Consider the following 19,278-nt stretch of genomic DNA (forward strand, 5'->3'; position numbering starts at 1 on the left):
CATGAAAAGCACACAAAAAAACTGTAGTTCTGGGCACCCCAGACAGACAGACAGACAGTGAGAATGCTCAACCTCAAATTGTGTCCTTTCAACAGCTGAAAACTGGCATAGCTATTCAGCAGGGAAATGCAGCACTGCTCAATATGGCACTGGCATATATTCACCCATTAGAAGCTGCATGCGCATATCTGAGGGTATTGAATAATCAGGGATTACAGTTAGAGGAGGGTTAAAATGGATGTTGAGTGTCTAAATGAATATTTTTTTTCTTTATGGTCATAATGAAGACTAAGAAGTATGCATTTTGTTCATGTGCAGAGACCAAGGCAGATTTGCTACCAGACTGGGCAGGCATGTCTTCTGGAAAACTTTCTATGGAAAGAGATTTCTAGCCCAGGATTCAGGACAGAGAGATGCTTGCGAGCAGGAAACAAAGGACATAGGGGTTTTTTGGTTTTTTTTTGGTTTTTTTTTTTTTGTTTTTTGTTTTTTGGGTTTTTTTTTTGTTTGTTTGTTTGTTTTTTTGGTTTTTTTTTGAAATCAGCTGTTTTTCACCTTTTAGATTCACATTTCATGATGATACTAATATTCAGTATAATCAAACAAGAAGCTGGATATCAGACTATTTTTCCCATTCTAGTTTCCATACGAAATTTCTCAGCAATAGCAGTTTGAGAAGGCCTATGGCCACACCCTTATCTACAAAAAACAGGCTCCATTAAAAACAGAATGATGCTGCTTTATGTCATAAAGGTGGTAGGGCCCTCAGTCCATATATGTCTTCAGCTGAGTTTTGGGCCCTGATTTTCACACACATGCAGCTGTCTGGGCAAACCAGTTTCAAAATGTGCACAGAAAGCTGCTCAAGTACCCAACAGTAGCCTGCATCTATTTTGCATGATAAGTATAACAGATAAAGACAGGATAGTCTAGAATCAAAACAACCTCTTGTTCCCTTCCCATTAACATACAGGAAAAGAACAGAACATTGATGTCTACTGAAGTAAAGAATTACATAATATTATTGTTATTTTAGAAAAATAGAATAGAGCTTTTTGTTAGAAATATGTACTATTTGGTAAGGATACTTAGAAGTTTGTGGGTCTTACATGAAAGTTCTTTTAAAATTATGTTTTGTGGTAATTCTTTCTAAAACCAGCTGTGGCATGCAGTAAATAGTACAGTTGTTGCTTTGAAAAAAAAATCTGTCTGCAGTGGTCTGAAAATAAAATCCCACATCAAGGAGTTCACTACAAGTTAGCCCTGCTCACAGACAAAGGGTACTTATGCAAGGATGTGTGTGAGTTATTTCTAAGCAATGCTTTTCCATGTAGTTATTTTGGAATTGCAAGTATGTTTCCCTTCTCTTGTTTTCCCATCACTGGTGAGATGTGCTCCCTTTCAGCCTCAGCAGAGTACTAGGCAGGTGCACTGAAAGCCCCAAACTTGCAGTTGAAAGATGCTTGCATGGTTCACTCAGCTGGTAGAGCTTATTCTGGTATCATTTAGGCCAGATTTACGCTGATGGAACACCTCTGGGTGAAATCCAGGTCTTTTTGAACTCAGGGCTAAGATTAACTCCAGTAACAGTCAAATGAAACCAGGTTGCAGAGAAAGCACTAGAAATACCTTTTTAATTTATGCACTTGACTTAAGCCAAGTGATCTAATTGTCGATGGGTTTCAGTAAAGTATGCCCCAACAGTATGCCCCATTAAAGTCAACCAAGTTGATCTTGTTTTACATATGTGGGATTGGGATCAGAATGTGTATAAAGAGACTTTTTTCATTCATTCAAATGGAGGAAGCAGAACTAAAGGTTTTTATAGTTGAATTAGTATTTTAAAACAAGAGTAGATATACGGAGAAAGGAAGATTACAGTGAACTTCTCTAAGTGTCCAGCCTACTAAGGAGCAGCTTCTGTTGCCACTGTCTCTGCCATCCTGTGTAGTTACATGCCATCCTTAGGCTTTACTTCCAAAAGCCTCATCAAGGTACTTTCTGCCTTTTCATATGTTACTTTTCTCACTGAGAATATCAGCAAGCAAGTTTGCTACTCCTTTTTTAGACCTTGAAATGGGTGGCGGCATTTTATATTTTGAAAGAGTGTCTGTGCCAGCTACATGAGAACTCTTTTTTCCAAACTCTACTGTTGTCTGAGGTAAATCTAGGCAGAGATGCTACACAGTAATCATTAATGCCCTGCCATGCATGTGCAGGGACTACTGCAGGGGTCAGTCCTGCCCTTCCCAGGTGCTACATTTAGTTCCATCTAGGAGTCACTAACCCAAACATTGAGAAGGCACTGTCAGAGCAAATGAAGCAGAAAAGTTGCTCCCAAAAATCAGTGGACACAAATCTCTCTCCTCTGCTTTCTGAAGAGATGCCAGTTCCTCCTGTGTATACACCTGGTAGAGCAGCACTGCTCAAAGAAACATCTCAATCTTCCATGGCAACAAGCCCAGAAGCTGATCTGCCAACCCCAACCTGGTTAACTACTAACAGGCAGTAAGTGGGGGCAGCCAGCACCCCAAAGAGCAGGGACAACCTATTTCTTCTGCACTGGGGACAACTTTCATGCTGCTGCTCTAGTGCTGCAACACTTAGGTGACTTCTAGGACATATATTTTTCAGGAGTTTCCTTAACCTTTCTGATAATCTGCTAGGAGGCTCAGACATCCGAGTTTTGCTTCACCACCTATCCCAGGAGATCTGCTAGTTGGCTCAGTCTACAAGCACATCTCATATCATGGACAGTGGTTTCAGAAAAACTGCTTTTTAGTTCTTGTCTTTCTTCTTCCCTGTTAATGATATTCCCACGTCCTCAGAAACCTGATGAAATGACACTGCCAAACCAGTCTGCTGCCCTCCTGCCAGTGTGTGCACCCTCTGAAGGACACTCTGGGCAGCATCCCCTACTCTGCCTGTCAGCAGGTCACAGGTGATGCTGGCAAAATCAGCAGATGCTAACACAGGAATCACAGGAGTTGTTACTTTTTAGTCCAGTTTCCAAATTTCCATAGTTTCTGGTATTCTGGGATTCACCATTAGAAAAACAAATATGGAATAGCCTCATGGAATACTGGAGGATTTATTACTGTATAAACAGAGAGCTGTAGAGACTGTATGATTAATAAGAAAAGCACCTTGATTGGCAAAAAACCAGGTGGTATGTGTGCATTTCTGTTTAACCTCTTTAATTACCATAATTTCAGTGAATGACTAAACTAATCCAATGGAATAACCCTAAGCAGACATACCCAGGAATTTGCAACTGATGTCCCGCAAGGACATCAAAAGTGTCCAATCCCAAAAGTATTCCTGGATGCTTTTTGAATTATTTTTGAATCTTTTCTCTCTATTGCTTTGTAAAAAGGCCTTCTAATTCTGTACACTTTATTATTTGGCTTGCTTCAATTAGGATTGCCCCTAAAAAGCTTTGTTTCTTTTCTCTTCTGTAGACAGGAGTTTTTGTGTTAAAAATTGAAACAGTCCTTCTTCCATATTCTGCTTTTTTACTGTATATATTCTGTCATCCTAAATTTTACCAGTGCAAATTGTGAGACATGCTCTCTCTGCATGGGGGAAAGGTGTAGTTATTTATACATAACTTAGAACATGCTTTGGTATGTGTTCCTAGCTAAATATATAAAAAAGACAACTACCAACTCAACATCTCCTGAAAAATTAACGTTCTCAATTCAGAGACATTTTTTATTATGCACCTTCATTTGGCTTCATAGGCTATGCATGAGAGCATCCAATCTGGAATCATTAGTGAGAGTTACTAAAGTTCAGCTTTTGCCTTCTGTTTCCAGGTTGTTTTTTTTTTAATTCCAACATAATTATGTTTCAAGCTTAAGGATATAAATAATAAAAATATTAAACAGACATACATATACATCAGAACCTCTGATTTCTTCTCAGATCCACCAATTTCACCTGTAGAGGACTGCAATTATATCTAAAAGGCTTAAGCATTGAGTCTCGCTATCAATTAATTAGTGATGCTTTAAAAAAACATTTTATGTGACATTTGGGAAAAACCTGGTGATAGAAAAACATATCCTTTTTCCTTCCAATAGTAAATGAAAGTATGACTCCTTCACACTCAGCCTGTATTTCAGATATGCAACTATAAACCCATTATAGTTCATCTCTAGATATGGTGCTCTAACTCTTCATTTCATGTAATTTAAATTATGTAAAATGCATGCTCGTGAACTAAAATATAGTTGTTGCTTTTTATGAAGAAAATAAACAGCAGGATATATGTTACCATTGCCATCAGAGGGAACTTTACTGAATAACTCCTTTGACTATGGTATGAAATATCCAACTTTAAATGTCAGTAACTGAAGTATGAACAAACAGACTGATAAAAGGCTTTCCTGACCAAAGATTCACCTATTCCAATATCCTACCTCCTACCAAATATGCAGGGAACAGTACTACAAGAAAAGCATATTGCAATACTTGGAATACTCTCCCACCTTCCACAATTTGTGGCCCAAGGAATACCTGGGGTTTTTATTAAAAACTTTATTTCATATATCAAGATGACATTTGTTATTAAATGTAATAATATAGATACTATTTTTTATGTTTTATATTTGCCACTATTCGACTAATACTTTTCTTTGGTTTTATTTCACAAGCTGGAAAATTCTAGCTAGATTTCTTGTGCCAAACAAAGTGCTCTCCTCACTTTTTACACAGACATGTTTTACTGCTCTGGAACCAGCCTAGGGGGAAGAAGCTGTGGGAGACTCCTTTGCTGTACTCTGTACCGACACCACGAGGTTCCTGACATCAGACACCTCCTTTCTTCTCTCTTACATCTGCTAAGTGATTCAATGAGTATACCAAATCTACCTTCATTTGTGTTGCCATTACTGTGTGTACTATAATTGGTAAGAACTCCCTAGGATATCCTGTATCCTTGTGACATATTTTACCCTAAACCCATGAGACAAATTACCAAAATGGTTCCATTTCTTTCTGTTCAGGACACAGATGTCTTGGCACAGGATTTGCACTGAAGAATCACAGCTCAGTATTATTGGTCTTTTCCTTCCTCTCGCTGCTGGGCTGCTCATGGCCAAGAGCCGGATGGTCACAGGCTTTATAAGCTTCTTTTCTTAACCTGGCTGCCCAAGGAAATGAGGTATTTGCAACACTGCTTTTCATCTGGTGGTGTGGTTTGTTTTGGTTTTTTATCTGCCTGCCAGTGCTCTGGTAGTAACAGAGAAATCCACAGAGGATTTCTGAAAGAGGAATCTGAAAGAGGAGTCTCAAAGAAAATTACATTCTTACTGGTTTTGCAGCAATACGCAGGTAGGGGAGAACAGCAAGATAGAATTGTGCCATTTGGGGGGATTAGCTGAACATGAGCTGCCACCATATATTGGGTGGCAGCAGCTGGCTGATGACCCAGCAAACTCCAAGCATTGCTAGCCAAAATACTGGTGTCCCTTGCAAGACTGGGAACATCAGGATGGCTCTGAATGAGATGGAAGTTGACAAATATATAGGGAATCAAGATGCAGAAATTTTAAGACTGCAGGAACAACTTATTTTATTGCCTTATGCTACCCTTTTAAGAACATACTATTTATGGTTTCAAAGCTAAATCAGGTTTTGTCCTTGTATAATTTTTTTACTTGAGGAACACAAGGCAAATGAGCATTAGATCATTTTCCACCACACACCTTCTGAAATTAGGCACTCACAGTAATCATAAAGAAAACATGCAAACTGAATTATCTAATTTAAAGCAGCTACAGCTTTTCTTTGTGGGCCTTATTCACAAACACATTTTTAATATACTTATATACAAATAATGCATATGAAAAATAAAATAAAAGCAAATATATTATCTATGTAAAATACTCTGATAAGAAATGATGAAAATTATTAGACTTCTTCACCACGAACTGAAAACTATAACAGTTGGTTTCATATTTATGTGTGATATGAATCCTGAATAAAGCATAATAATAAATTTTTAATGCTTTTAAACACTGATTTTCTAGGGGTTTCAGAGGACAGACTTTTGTTTAATCATATTTCTGGGCTGTTGCCAGGCTGTCACTATTCCCTAGAGATGAATCTCTGGACATCAGAGGAACTCCCCTGGAGCTGCATCTATAGACATTAAAGATTCAGAATCGTTACATACCTTAAGCTAGGAGAGACAGGGTACTTGGTCCTAATTACAGTTTATGCCCATTTAAGGCTCTTTAAGCTTAATGCAGAAGCCTTGATGCAAATGAAAATCAGGTCCTCAGTCACTTCAAAAGTACTCACAAAAAAGGTTAAAATTCTGTTTAACTTCCTCTTCTTATCAAAGTCTTGGAAAAAGAGAGCCTTTTCATAAGGACTGAGCACTGCATGTTTTATCTGAAGTCTGCCATTTAAAGAGCGTGATTGATTTTTCCACATTAAGGGCAAAATAGCAGGAAATCTGTGCCTCACTAACTCTTACACACATACCTGCTAGCAACTGAGAAGCTGACTATTCAAATCAAAGTGGGATTTCTGGGTTTTAACTGTAGCACTTGAAGGGCTCAATTCCTTTGGCTTTGTCTTAAATTGAGAGCCAGAAATTATTTCCCCATGAGACTTCCAGTTAGATCTTTGCCAAGGCCATGGGTCACTTGATTGCATCCAGAAGTTTACTCTATACTTAGCTGGTGATGTGTCGATGTGATGAGGTTTCAGCACATGATACTTCATAGAGACTGAAGCTGGTTTCCATGATTTTTAATTCAGTTGGGGAATAGGTGTACCTAAAATCTGACTATAGTTTTCAGGATTTTTTTTCCCCCCATGTTACAGTTTTCCAGAAATGTAAGCATTTACAGGGACCTTTGATTTCTCACTTTTATCTGTACACCACAGAGGTATTAATGGATATGAAAAATAAAACTGCCATGTAGATGCACTGCTGTGAAAAAAAATATTACTAATTAAATGTGGATTAATTGACTATGATAAAACCTCTTGGTAATATGCCTGGCTACTGTGAGACAAGAGGTCATGCTTGACGTGCCAAGAATGACAGTGAGATGCTACAAGGGTTTGAGAACCAGTTGGAGAGTCAGTTCTCTAGTTTAGTGACCTCACTTCAGTGGGAACTGTATAAACACAGAAGTCGACCAAATAAATTTAGATGTATTTATAACTCTCTTGTGTAGTGAAGTACACTGATGACAAGGGATGTAGAAATTACAGACTGCCAGTAATGGTATAAGAAAACAACAACAAACACAACTTTAAACATATATTATAAAGAGCAGGCAAGGAAAAAAAAAAACTTTCCAGAGAAGACTGCAAGTAGCTCAGTGACACTGAGCTTTTTCACACCAGGATCCTTTTCCTATATGGTTTGCCTCTAACAGAAGCCTCTGTCTTAATTGTCAGTCTGGGCAGAACAGACTGGCTGGGATTCTCTGAGAAGCCCTGCAAAAAACATTAAGGCTTCCTTGCCTCAGTGCCTAACTGGAAAAGGAGAATACAGTTTTCTTGCTCACTGAGTGGCACACAGATAAAGTATTCAAATCAATTCTTTGAAATGAAAGAAAGAAAACAGCAAGAACTGCCTCAAGAGGTACTAAAGGACTATTTTAAATTTCTTAAGATTAAAATGACAAAAATTCTTTGTAGTCCAAACTCCCATGCACCCCATTCCCATACACTCTGCAGATACCTATGGGATGGTTTAAAACAAATCCAGATTGCAATTTTCAATAAAACCAATGGTCTGTCCTCTGATTCAAGAGCAATTTGCTCACCCTCAATGCTGCAGCTCTGCTAGACACAGCTGCATGTGTGTCACTCCCAGAAGGTCCTGTGCAAACTGTACCCAGGCACAATCATCTGCAAGAAGCAAAGTCCCAACGTGCAAGTCTTCTGCATTAAGAAATTGAAACAGAGGGGTACTTCCTTGTATTACATAAGAGACATATTGCAAAACACACAAACAAATAAAGATTTTTATGAGAACAAACCATCTAGAAAGCCAACAGTGTATCTGTGCCACAGATCGTCAGCTGTTAAAAGCATTGCTGTCTGCGCAGGGTTCCTGTTCTACTCACTGCCTTGAATGGTCTCTCTGTTAACTGACTCTTCATTCAAAAGTTGATTTTTACAAAGCATCTCTTCGTTGTCAGAATAACACCTTCATGAACTAACTCAAAATTCTAAGCAAAAGCAATTTAATCCTTGTCTCTGGAACACAGCATACTCTTGCTGTACAACATAGCTAGAATAAGATACATAATGGTCAAGTATGGATTGCAGTTACAAAGGGCATTCTATGCATTCATTGAGAAAAAAAAAGAGGTCATATTTGATTTTTTTTTTCAGTCTTCCAGTATTTGTCCCTCTTTTCAAGCTTCATTGACAGCACTACAGGAAGTTTCACAGCAAATACCTTTTATCCCCTAGGATGCATAGCAGCTGGGCTGGCTGACGGACTTACAACTCTGCACATTTTTCAAATGTTTCCTTGACTGCTTTTTAGGAACAGCTATTTCTACAAACGTTTTGTTACTTCGAAGTTGTCCAACCTTTATGGAAATTCCTTTCTAAATTAATATGAAACAGTATCTTCACTACTTCTGAATCACTAATTTCTGTCATGCCCACTTAATCTTGTCCTTTTCAGTTTTCATTCACCTTCTTTATTCTATCTGCAAAACCTCATTTCCCTCTCATTTTAAAGTATAATTTCATTTTTTTCTATCATCCCTTTAAAAAAAATACTGTATTTTTGTATATATTTCTCTCTTTTTTTTTTTCATTTTCAAAAGTTCTGCATTTTTTTTAATCCTTCACAAAGTTATAGTTTTTTGTAGAGACTTTGTAGAGGCTTTTTAGTCCACAGTAGTAGTAAAAAACATTTCGTGATACTGAAAGAAGGGAGTTTGCTTCTTCCTGCCTGCAAGCCTGCAGGTTTCCTCTCAGCCATGTGTGTTTCCTTGGCTTCTCATTAAGAACAACAAAAAAAGAGACAAGAACTATGTGTTCTTGGCTTGTCACAGTATTTTACTACCTTGAAGGACAGAGATCAACTTGTTGGGCACAAAATGAAAACTTTAGAACAAGCAGCTTGTGGGTTTTTAAAAATAATTTTTATTTGGCATCACCAGTCAAGCCTTTCATGTTGCTGAAATCTATTGCTGTCTCTGAAAAATCAGTCAACCTAAGCTGGTACAAAATCAGTTCAAAGAGAGATTTTTCCTACTTAACAATTTCTTAGAAGCTTTTGAAAGTGTCACCTCAAAAGAAGGATAATAAATACTTAAAATTTGTTCCTACTCTCTTCCATAAAGCAATAATAAAGGACATAAATTCTGGCCTTCACAAAAGCCACACTGAAAGAATTTTAGGAGGTTGAGAAATCACATCCTAATTTTGGCTTTCATACTCTTGATGATGATACAGTTCTTACTTATGTGTGTCCAACTTTTTTTAAAAAAACTGAATAAGAGGTGGACTAAATGAGTGATTACAGTGTATTTACTTTCTCCTTCAGGCCAGGTGGGTGATAAACCATACAGAGTGCTGTTGTTTTGACTACTGCGCTGACCGCCAGCAGTGATGGATTCCCATGTTCTGTGCAAATGAATATATATGCTTTTGGCTTTTAATCTGCAGATACATATTACTGTAAGGGGAAAATATTAAAATTAAGCGTCTCTAATCTATTCTAGGATTTGGAACAGGGCATGTTCGTGTGTGCAAGATTACTCTGCTTGCTGACTATGAATTTGTCCTTCCTTCTTCTACCTACTCCTGCAAGTCTATCTTCTCCCACTTCAGCAGACTGAAGACTTTTTCCTTCACTTATGGGACTCTCCCCAATCTCAGTCTTCTTCTCCAGTCTGTTTCAAGAGCAGATCAAAACCATTACCTGAAAATCTCCATTTGGGCATCCCCTAACACCAGAGGTACTTGAGCTTATGTATCTGAGGTAGTGCCATAGGCTTCTCTTAGAGAAGAAACAAGAACTTATAGGGCACCACTGATCTGTTTGAGACTGTGGGAGTTAAACTGCTGCCCAGACTTCTCTGACACATTGTCTTAATATGCATTCACTTTCAATCTTATGCAAAGGTGTTTCTTAGTAGCATAGTAACCACCGTTATGATTCCAGCAGTATTTGTTTCAGACTTTTTTCTTCTCTTTTTTTCTGATCTGTAAATTTTGATCTGCTCTGTCCCTTGGATTTTCCCCCTGTTCTTATTTTTGTTGCATGTTCTGCTTATTTGATCTGGATCTTGGCTTCTTTATTATCTTAGTTGACATTTCTCATTTTTTTTTTTATTCCAAAAGCAGTGTTTCAGCACTTAAACGTCTGACAGGTTAATCATGACAAAAAGGAATGTACTTAAACCTCATTATATTTTTCAACTTCAAAGAGTTTTGCTCATATTTATTAATGTATCATCACAATATTTAAGTCAGAATTACCACTGCTGTTTCAAAGGTAGGTGAACTGAGGTGCAGACATTAAAGCTTAAATCTCTTATACATTTAAAAAGTACAAATAGTCAGCAGGAGGCCTAATCTTTAGGAAGCAGGAGAAGTCTGGTACTAAGAGGTTTTCAAAGCTTGTGTTTGGTATTGTCCAACTTTCCCAACTTCTTTGAGTCTGTGCTCTAGTGCAGTGGATTTAAGTACCGTCATCATCTTTAAATAACAGTGTTCTGAAGTACTACAAACTTAACTACCTAAAGCAACATCAACCTCAATGATTCTCTGCCTGGTCTAAAGCAAACTAGTACTATGCAGTAATACCTTACTGCATGTGGTAGGGTTTTCTTTACAGGTGATGTAAAATCCTCCATGCAGACTGAAGTGCAAGAGAGAACAGTAAGGTAACGATTAATGTTCTAAAACTTCACAGATTATGGGAGGGTGGGAAACACTACAGTTGTTTGTTGCTGCTGCTGTTCCCCTAAAGGCTCCAGTTCACAGTACCACAGAACACAGTGGTTCACCTCTTTATGACCAGGGTCTGGCACTTCCACTTGCACTGATACATGGCAAAAGCACTGCCGTACAAACACCTCTATTGATTTAATTCTGGAAATATAAGACATTGCTAAATACAAAAAAAAAAAAAAATTAATGTGAGCATTGCAACTTTGGATTTTTTATTACCCTGAATTCTAAGTAGTGCACATTAATACTGTACATCATAAAATTCTTAATCATGTAGGTATACTCTTCAGTTTATTCTATCTGATAATACACTACCACTCTTCTAAATCATTAACAGTGTAATCTTTAAAACAGTAGCTCTTAGTCTACTGTAGATGGTAAAAAGAGAAAGTATTACCTTCATCAGATATCATAGCCTTCATTTTTTTCTTATGGTATTGTTTATTGTTTACTAAGGTTTGCTTACTTTCAATTCTAAGCAGGAACTCACTCTACTACTTAGCTTTTAAGAAAAACTCCTTCTCAAAAGCCTGTAAAATAAGATTGAAATCACTGACACACTTTTCTGAAAAATATTCAGGAAACAGTACTACTGAATATTATAAGCTCAGTTTTAAAACTCGATATTCCAGATTGACATTAATTATCACTGCTACTAAGTTTCTACAGTATATAATAAAGTAAGGCTTGAGGAAAATTTAATACACACTCTAATGGAAATGACTGATATTTTCTGTGAATACTGAAAATAGTCTATACATTAAGTTTATATTGTCATCAGAGCTCTTTTCATTTTCACCAGCAACAGATAAATCCACTGTAGCATTTTATTTTAAAATGAAAACTAATAGTTGGTAAAGGTACAAAGACACATGCACATTGGAAAGTATATTTTGTGTCTCTCCAAGTGGTAAGAACCATTGTATGCTCATTATGCCCCATTTGTGGTTCAGAAAGGCAGTACATACAATGATTTAGTAATACTTCTGCATAAGCAACAGCTAGTACTTGTATAAATCCAAAAGGAAATACAATTCTTTAACACAATTTGGAAGATTCACCTTCAAATTCACTGTATTTGATAAGCTCTGTAACTGCAAACCACTTCAGCTTTAGAGGTACATAAAGGTGAAGAATAAGTATGTTTATTTTTAAACTTAAGTTCCTGTTGAAATTGTCAATGACTTTTAAAGGAAGTATTCTGAAGTACCAAAACAATTATTTTAGATACAGAACTTCCAAGTGGAACACACGACTGAAGGTAAGTATCATACCATAAATGTTCTGAAATGACTTTGAGCCAGTCTGCCTGTTTTATCACCACAAATTTCATTTGCCAAGTTGCAGTTACTGCATTCACAAAACTGTGCTTATGTTCAGAATCACTAATTCTAATTCACATTTAATTTCAGGAAATTTGAGTTCAAAAAGAGCCTAATCTTTTAACTTCTTTTTATTGTATGGCTAGACTAGAAAAAATTGTCAGGTACTCAGGATATTTGCTTTCTTAGCTGCCACTTTGCAGCGAGCTGCAGGAACAGGTTTTCAGAACACTGCACAAAGATTTTAAATCTATTTCTAATTGTTAGTATACTGCCTATAGCTACACAGTTCAAACTGCAGCCTTAGGTACATGTAAAGAAATGTGACTATTTGGAAGACATTCCATATTTCTTCTATCTTCTGCCACACCGATTTCTTTTTTTACTTTTGGTGCTTTTGGACTTACTATCACAGCAGCATCATGATGCTCCGTACATGATAGTAAAAACCATCAGAATTAAATTCTCAGCTTAACACCACTTCCTCCTTTCCCTTACTCCCACTTCCCAGAAGCTGTGTCAATGCTTTTCCACAGATTCTTTGTTCCAGCTGTGGCTAGAGGATCCCTGTCACCCCTTCTTCCACTAAAGGGCTATGCCAGAAAGCTGTGCTGAGTGCAGGCTCAAGGGAGATGGGGGGGGTCTTGGCAGGGCACATGCAAGAGGAGCTTGTGAAGATGAAGACAGTCCTGCATAACAGGATGAGACTGGAAAAGGACATGGCCTCAATGTCCAATAAATTTTGTAGTGGTCCAGACAGACGTCCTTTTCTTCCCCACAAGTAACATCTCCATGGTAGAAGAGACGGTGAGAAGGAGGTCAAGAAAATAGATTTTTTTTTTTTTAATTCTGAATGTTGCTTCTCTTTTCTTTTCACACCTACACATTATACACTTCCCTTCTTTCTTCTGTGCCTTACCACCTCTCTACTGTATGAATAACTTCTCCTTTCAGCTTTCTCTTAAATCCCCTATTTCTGTCACAGTTTCATTTTTCCTTTCAGAGAGCCACAGAATTATAGAACCATTTAGATTGGAAAAGACTTTAAAATCATGGAGTCCACCACTATACCATGTCCCTAGGCCCAATGTTTTTTAAACACTTTTTTAAACATCTTTTAAATACCTCCAGGGATGGTGACTCCATCACTGCCCCTGACAGCCTGTTCCGGTGTTTAACAATCCTTCTGCAGAAGAAATTCTTACCAATATCCAATCTAACCCTCCCCTGGTGCAATCTGGGGACTCATTCTAGTTCTTTTTACTTGGCAGAAGAGACTGATGCCCACATGGGCACTCAGTGGCTCAGGTTCAGCTGCTGTCCACCAATACCCCCAGGTCCTTTTGCACCGGGCAGTTTTCCAGTTCCCCAGCTTGTAGCACTGCAGGGATTGTTGTGACCCAAGCAGAGGGTCCAGCACTTGTCTTTCTTGAACCTTGTACCACTGGCCCCACCCCATGGATGCAGCCTGCCCAGATCCCTCTGCAGAGCCTTCCGACTGATCAACACTTCTGCTCAAATTGTGTATGTAGACTGAGGGTGTTCTTGGTCTCCTCAATCAGATAATGAATAAAAGTATTAAATGTGCCTGATCCCAACACTGAGCCCTGAGGAACACCACTGGTAACCAGTGACCAGCTGGATGGAGCTCCATTCACCAACTCTCTCTAGGCCTGGCCATCTCAACACTTTTTTTACACAACGAAGAGCACAACTGTCCAAGCCACGAGCAGTAGTTTCTCCAGAATGCTGTAAGAAATCGTGTCAAAGGCTTTACTGATGTCCAGGTAGACACATCCACAGCCTTTCCCTCATCCACTAAGTGGGTCACCCTGTCACAGAGGAACAGAACCTGCCTTTAATAAACCCATGCTAGCTGGGCCACATTACCTGTACAAGCTGTGTGAGGCTGTGAGGATCCTCAATATAATTTGCTTCATATCCAAACTAAGCCTTCCCTGACAACTTTACGGTTACTTCCTTTTGCCCCATCACTTGATACTTGTGAGACTAGCTCCCATCTCATTCTGACCTCCTCTGAGATGGCTCTGAAGAGCAATGGGTTCCTCCCTGCTCCTCCTTTCCTCCAGACGAAACACCCCCAGCACCCTCAGCTGCTCATCAGACTTGTCCTTCAGATGCTTCACCACCTTCGCTGCCTTTCCCTGGACACCGATTTCAATTTATTTCGCCTTTCCCTGGACACACTCCGGCACCTCAATGTTTGCTTTAAAATGAGGGCCCCAAGCCCAGTATTGAGACATGGCCTCACCACTGCCAAGTATGCTAGCACAATCACTGTCCTCATCTTGCTGGCCACACTATTGCTGATACAGGCCTGGATGCCACCGCCCTTCAAGTCAGCTCATGTTCAGCCACCTGCGCCCCCTCTGACCCAGTGCTTTCAAGTCCCTTATGCTTATTTTCCAGCACAATTCCTGTACTTTTTAGAGGTTCCTTTTTTCTGACTTGGCCCCCAAAACCCTCCCATCCCACTGCCTGACAACCACCACTTTCGGGGACCGGCTGGGAGCGCAGCTTCTCCCCCGGCAGTGGCTGGCTGGGACGGGGAGGGAAGACCTCACTCGGCACAGCGCTGCCCGAGGCCGCATCCCCGGAGCAGCGCTTCGAAGCCCGGGCACAGAACAAGCCCCGGCCCCGCCGCCCCACTCCGTCCGACAGCGCCCGCCCGCCGGCGGCCCCGCCCCTGCGCCTTCCCGCGGGGGTGACGCCACCGCCCCGCGCCGCGGAGGCGGGACCCGGGCACAGCGGGTGTTCGTAAGTTCCTTCCCCCCGCGGCGGTGGGGCCGCGGCCCGGGCTGGGGGCGGGCGGCGCCGGGGCGCGGCTGTCCCGCTCTCTCCCCGCCCGTGGAGCCGGCTGGCGGCGCGGGGCCGGGAAGCAAGAGGCGGAGGGGTGGCGGCTCTCGGCGGGGCGGGTGCCTCCTCCGGCCCTCATTCGGTGAGCCCGAGGGGTCTCTCGCCGGAGCTCTGCACCTTCGGGGCCCTTGGCTCGCCCCGGTACGGCACAGCTGGTCCGCGGCTCGGCCGAGGCGCCGGGCGGTGCGGAGGGCTCGGCAGCTTCCCCCGGGCCGCCGAGGTGTGTGCGGGGCCGGCACGGTTCCCGCCGCCGGAGCCCGGGAGCGGCGGTGCGGGGCCTGCGGCGCTCGGCCGAGGGCGCCGTGTGAGCCCTGAGCCAGGCGGCCACCCGAGCCCCGGGCCGGGGCTGTCACTGCCCGGCCCGCGGTATCAGCCCCGCGGGCGCGGAAACTGCGAGAGGGCGTGACTGCCGTTGCCGGTGCTGAGGTTGTAATAAAGACCTGCAGAAAGGCCGCGTGTGACCGGCTTCTACAAGTCACGATGGTTGCTTGTACAGCGCACGCTTTTTTCAGTGGTGGCCATAGAGCGTGACCTCTGTGAGGGGTAGCAGTGAGCCCCTCCAAGTTCTGTGGCAGCGTTTGGCTCCTATGCGGTCCCTGCCAGCGTGAGTCAGAGCTGTGCGCCCTGTTCTTCACTCCGAGGCCTGAGCGATGTTTCATAACCTTGCTGCTGCTTCCATAAAAGTACAAATACGATGCGCAGCCCTCTCGGGCTCCTTACCATTTGGAAGGAACTGAGAGCCAAAGGCGTTTTGTCCTGTGGCTGCAGAAATGGATGCAGTAAATGGATGTAGTGTTTGTGTGCAACTTACTGAGGCCTGTCAGCTTATGAATCCATTGGAACTTTTAATAATGACATCAGGAAGATGTTCCAGGTTCCAAGTGATCAGATGTGTCTGGCGTAGATAATACAAGGAGGGAAGCATTTTAAAGCCACATTAAAGAGTTTTCAAAAGACTGCAAATGTCTGCAACATTGCAGATTTAAAACAAGATGAAAGATTGGCTTCTTTCAATTTATTTTGCCCAAAAGTCATACTCTTTTAAAAGGTGTACCTATTTCTATACCTAAATTAAAATTGATGTGGCATGTCTTGTGCTCACTTCCTTTCTTCTCCAATGTAACTGTTGTTGAAGCTTTTTAATGTGTATTAAAGTCTCGTTCAACAGCCTAGCCCTTAAATGTTGTGTAGTTAAGCTAATTATAGTCTTGAATTTTCTCATTCTAATTTATTTGAACCTGTTATATGCCATTAAAAGTGGTCTTTCATGTTAATATTCCTTAATAAAAAGGAAAGAGGAGGATAACAGGGTAAACGCCCAGCTCCCTTGGATCACAGTAGTTTATTGCAGTTTTTTTCCCCCACAGAACTATTCAGCAATCAAAATACTGAGGTGTTGTTCTTTTGTTTGTTTTTTCAATAACTTGATTGTAGCTAGTTATTTTTAGTAATAGTTTAAGTTAATATTTTTCAAAGTTACTTTTATGTAAAGCAAAATACATCAGGGATGAGTGCATTTTTTTTCTGCTTCAGTAGCTAGAAGAATTGTGTTTTTTCCATCTTAGAGTTTGTCAAAAGACAGAAGGGAAAAGGGAGAAATAAAGTGTATGACAAGTCATATATTTAAAATATTTTTTGTAATGATCTAATGTTCTTAGTATTCAATTCTAAAGATATTCTTCGGTAATGATAACTGGAGGATCAGAAGAAAACCAGCACTATGCAAATGCATTTAGCTTTTGAGCAGGCTATTAAAGAAATAGATTGGAGTAGCTGAAGTTATAATTGAAGTATTTTTCAAAACATTTAATGAAGAAAATACTGGTTTCTTATGTTTCCTGCATCTTATTCGTGAGTGAGAATATCAGAACTATCAATGATGGGGAGAAGCATATATGAGATATTTCTGACTTTCTCACTGAAGCCTTAAAAATGCGTAGTTATTGTCACACATATGTTTTTGATGTACAGGTTCAAGGATTATGTTGTGCTAGGTGTGAGGAGTGTTCTTCATCAGTGACTTGGACTGTTTCAAGCATTTTTATGTGCACAGGTAAAACATTTATAGAAGTGGTTTAATGTTTTAAATGTCTGTATGAAACTGGTGATGGTTTTATGTATTTATTTGCACCTAAGGAGGTAGACGGTGTCAGGTGAAACTGAAATAGCCAAGTGTTGAATGTAGGACTTGGATTGGAAGCTGACTGGAAATATTGCTGCAGTTGCAATTAAAGAAACTTCAGAGTTTTAAAAGTGCATGGAAAAATCAGGAATGTATGAACTTTCATCAGTTATTTTAGCAATATTTATTCAGATATTTATTATTATAATTTCTAGTCTAAAGTCCTGTTAATGTATGGTATACCTCAGAGGAGATGCTGTTGTATTGTGGGTAACATGTTTTATTAGAATTCTTGTTTATTCACTGCTTCCTAAAATGTTTATCTCTTTTATTAAATGCGATTTTCTGTCCTTTGCTGAATGTATTTCCTCAGATATTGGAACTTTCTGTTTTTGTTTGTTTTTTATTTCCTTGAAGTAGGAATTAAGATGGATGAAATGTTTCATTGGTCATAGCAGCAGCAGGACGAATAAGGTGGGTATGTTGAAAGATTACAGTAAAATCTTTATGGAGTGTTTTCGATTTTGATTCTCTGTCCATCTGAACATAAAGACAGTTTTTGTCTCTGTGTTTGAGTTGCTGTTTATTTGCCCATTTAAAATTCTTTAAGGTCATTGAGGGTGTACTCCTTTGGGTTTGTACTCCAGTGAAACTAATTGTTTTCATCGTTTCCATAAAAGATATTAGTGGTTCAGCATCAGGAAAGTATGTTTTGATGCTCATCCTTATTTGCAGTCAAGACAAGACATGGGCCTTATTTGCTAAGACTTAATACTTCATGTTGGTGTTTTAATTCACTTACAGAGATCCAGAACATGTTTTACTTCAAAAGATTTTTTAAAAACAAATTTAAAACATGACCATATTTTTTTTACAAAACTAACACTGGCAAATAAGAGAAACAGTGTTCCTTGAGTAATAATTTAGCCTTTCTCATGGAGTATATTTGCATGTTTTTTGTCAAAGGTTAAATGAATTACAGACTTCTTCACAATATAATCACCATTAAATTATATGACAGAGATCTTTATTTTTTATTATTTTTTATATAAAGTTGTGAGGTTTTTAAAATTTCATTCTTTCTTGTGCTGATTAATAAAGAGATTCTTACTGCCAGCTTAAAATGGCATTTTGAGAATGCTGTTTTCTTTGTATTGTATTTGCTCTATTACTGTTGGTCTCATCACCTCATGAAACCACAGAACAACTGGGTCAAAACCATTCTATTCAATATCATGAAGTGTGATATTTGCTAATTAAGTGTGTCTTTGACTTATTGTATTATAGTACTGTATTTGCTGGTATTGGTTTGTCCTTAATTGGCTGATTATACTTAGTGTCAGTAGTATTCAAGCATTACTTTTTTAAAGGCCTGATTTCATGGGTATTTATTGTGTAATTGAATGTTGCAGGAAAGTTAGCGTGGTTTGTGTAGCAATACGTTGTAATCTGATAACTCTTCCACTTAATATCAATAACATAATCAAAACACCATAAACCTCACTGGGGTAGAACTGTACTGTGTATTGAACAAGGATGTAAAAGGATATCAGTTAAGGAAAGACTATCTTTGCTTTGTCACTTCAGTCTTTTACCATTTTAGGAAAGAATGTTTTCCTCACCTAAACTGTGAACTTTTCTTTTTCTCTTTGGTTCTTTTCTTGCATCTTTTTGAAGGCTTTGCAGTACTGAAAGCCTTGCTTGAAAGAAGGCTGGCTGATGTCCTCATACCAGAAGACGTTTAGTACTTTGCTGTTAGTTCACCTTGAATTGTTGCACAGATGGAAAGGAAAGAATGTAATCAATAGCTCAGTCCATCATGCAGAATTGTAATACGTTGTGGTCACTTAATTTGGGGTTAAACTTTTATTTTTGCAGAATAATGAGTTTTTTTTCATGGAATCATTTAAAGAGTAAAATTACGGAGTATTGAATCATAAACATGCTTTTTTTTTTTTTTTTTTTTTTTTGAAGTGTGACTTTTACTTTTAGAGGCTGCTATAG

At 39.5% G+C, this 19,278-nt stretch overlaps 1 protein-coding gene across 11 annotated transcripts in view; it reads left to right on the top strand.

Moving 5' to 3' along the window:
* The first annotated feature begins 14,989 nt into the window (after window positions 1-14,989).
* ZNF438 (zinc finger protein 438) overlaps window positions 14,990-19,278 on the top strand; it is a 49,014-nt gene continuing 44,725 nt past the window's right edge. For 4 of the 11 annotated variants that reach the window (XM_009085853.4, XM_018909264.3, XM_018909262.3 and 1 more), the window contains exons 1-3: window positions 14,990-15,053; window positions 17,124-17,205; window positions 17,695-17,748. The gene's annotated coding sequence lies outside the window, so the exon portion shown is untranslated. Of the gene's footprint in view, window positions 15,054-15,099; window positions 15,235-17,123; window positions 17,206-17,691; window positions 17,749-19,278 lie in introns of those variants that run through there. The other 7 variants (XM_050971167.1, XM_050971168.1, XM_050971170.1 and 4 more) reach the window with 5 other exon arrangements.

This window comes from Serinus canaria, chromosome 2 (assembly GCF_022539315.1).
Source record: "Serinus canaria isolate serCan28SL12 chromosome 2, serCan2020, whole genome shotgun sequence".
Taxonomy (NCBI): domain Eukaryota; kingdom Metazoa; phylum Chordata; class Aves; order Passeriformes; family Fringillidae; genus Serinus; species Serinus canaria.